The sequence below is a fragment of the Arachis hypogaea genome, chromosome 16 (genome assembly GCF_003086295.3).
Source record: "Arachis hypogaea cultivar Tifrunner chromosome 16, arahy.Tifrunner.gnm2.J5K5, whole genome shotgun sequence".
NCBI lineage: Eukaryota > Viridiplantae > Streptophyta > Magnoliopsida > Fabales > Fabaceae > Arachis > Arachis hypogaea.
The window spans coordinates 55,209,674-55,212,213 of record NC_092051.1 but is presented as its reverse complement, the minus strand read 5'-3'; the positions used below and the strand labels follow the sequence as shown (position 1 = coordinate 55,212,213).

General features: G+C 34.9%; 1 non-coding gene across 1 annotated transcript; it reads left to right on the top strand.

The window, feature by feature from the left end:
- Positions 1-1,090: 1,090 nt before the first annotated feature.
- Positions 1,091-1,198, top strand: LOC112760128 (small nucleolar RNA R71). Its single transcript, XR_003180581.1, has one exon. It is a non-coding gene; the product is annotated as a small nucleolar RNA R71 (small nucleolar RNA).
- The last annotated feature ends 1,342 nt before the right edge of the window (positions 1,199-2,540 follow it).

Here is a 2,540-nt window from a genome sequence, read left to right as displayed (position 1 = left end):
CCTGTTTCTTTTGAGGTAATTTCTGCCTATCCAATGCATTCAGTTTATTGGTGAGCAAGGGAGGTTCATCTTCCCAAGTCTCATTACCAAATAATTTGGCATTCAACTTCATGATTACACCAAGGTATTTAGCAACTTGCTCTTCAGTAATGTCTTCATCCTCTTCAGAGGATGAATACTCATCAGAGCTCATAAAGGGCAGAAGGAGGTTCAATAGAATCTCTATGGTCTCTAGATGAGTCTCAGATTCCTTTGGTTCCTCAAAAGGATACTCCTTATTGGTCACTGGACGTCCCATGAGGTCTTCTTCACTAGGATTCACGTCCTCCTCCTCCCTTGTAGGTTTGGCCATGATGGTCAAATCAATGGCCTTGCATTCTCTCTTTAGATTTTCTTCTGTATTGCTTGGGAGAGTACTAGGAGGAGTTTCAGTGACCCTTTTACTCAGCTGGCCCACTTGTGCCTCCAAATTTCTAATGGAGGACCTTGTTTCATTCATGAAACTTACAGTGGCCTTAGATAGATCAGAGACTATATTTGCTAAGCTAGATGGATTCTGCTCAGAATTCTCTGTCTGTTGCTGAGTGGATGATGGAAAAGGCTTGCTATTGCTAAACTTATTTCTTCCACCATTATTAAAGCCTTGTTGGGGATTTTGTTGATCCTTCTATGAGGGATTATAGGTGTTTCCATAGGGTTCACCCATGTAATTCACCTCTGCTATTGTAGCGTTTTCAGGATCATAAGCTTCTTCTTCAGAAGATGCCTCTTTAGTACTGTTGGATGATTCCTTCAATCCATTCAGACTCTGAGAGATCATATTGACTTGCTCAGTCAATATTTTATTCTGAGCCAATATGGCATTCAGAGTATCAATTTCAAGAACTCCCTTCCTCTGAGGCGTCCCATTACTCACAGGATTCCTTTCAGAAGTGTACATGAACTGGTTATTTGCAACCATGTCAATGAGTTCTTGAGCTTCTGCAGGCATTTTCTTTTGGTGAATGGATCCACCTGCAGAATGGTCCAATGACATCTTTGATAATTCAGACAGACCATCATAGAATATATCCAGGATGATCCATTCTAAAAGCATGTCAAAAGGACACTTTTTGGTCAGTTCCTTGTATCTCTCCCAAGCTTCATAGAGGGATTCACCTTCCTTTTGTCTGAAGGTTTGAACATCCACTCTAAGCTTACTAAGCTTTTGAGGAGGAAAGAACTTGGCTAAGAAAACCGTGACCAGCTTATCCCAAGAGTTCATGATATCTTTAGGTTGAGAGTCCAACCATATTCTGCTAGCTCTGTCTCTTACAGCAAATGGGAAAAGCATAAGCCTGTAGACCTCGGGATCAACCCCATTGGTCTTAACAGTATCACAGATCTACAAGAATTCAGTTAAGAACTGAAAAGGATCTTCTGATGGAAGTCCATAAAACTTGCAGTTCTGTTGCATCAGAGAAACTAATTGAGGTTTCAGCTCAAAATTGTTTGCTCCAATGGTAGGGATTGAGATGCTTCTTCCATGTAAATTGGAATTTGGTGCAGTAAAGTCACCAAGCATCTTCCATGCATTGTTATTATTTTTGGCCATGTCTCCTTCTTTTTCGAAAATTTATGTAATGTCCTCTTCAGAGTGTTGTGTTTTAGCTTCTCTTAGCTTCCTCTTCAGAGTCCTTTCAGGTTCCGGATCAGCTTCAACAAGGATGTTTTTATCTTTGCTCCTGCTCATATGAAAAAAGAAGAAAACAGAAAAGAAAATATGGAATCCTCTATGTCACAGGATAGAGATTCCTTTATGTGAGTAGAAGAAGATATGAATAGAAGAAGGAGAATCCAAACACAAGGGTGAGGAATAGGTTCGAATTCTTAGATGAAGAGGAGTGTTAGTAAATAAATACATAATTAAAAGGAGATGAGGGAGAAGAATTTTCGAAAATCAATTGAAAAGAAAAGAAAAATATTTTTGTTTTTAAATTGAATTTAAAATAAAAAAATAAAAATTAAAGTTCGAAAATTAAGAATGGAAAATTGAATCAAATTAAATTAAATTTAGAACAATTAGTTAATTTAAAAAGGAATTTTTAAAAAGAGGGAGGAAATTTTCGAAAATTAGAGATAGAATTAGTTAGGTAGTTTTGAAAAAGATATGATTGAAATAGTAAACTTTTAAAATCAAACAAAAAGTCAAGTAGTTAATTGAAAAAGAATTGAAAATCAATTTTTGAAAAGATAAGAAGTTAGAAAAGAAGTTGGAAAAGATTTTGAAATTGATTTTGAAAAAGATATGATTGAAACTTAATTTGAAAAAGATTTAAAAAAAGAAATTTAAAAACATTTGATTTTTGAAATCAAAGTTGATTACTTGACTAACAAGAAACTAAAAAGATATGATTCTAGAGTTTAAAGATTGAACCTTTCTTATTAGGCAAGTAACAAACTTAAAAATTTTGAATCAATCACATTAATTGTTAGCATTAATTTCGAAAATATGAAATAAAAATAAGAAAAAGATTCTGAAAATAATTTTGAAAGTTTCG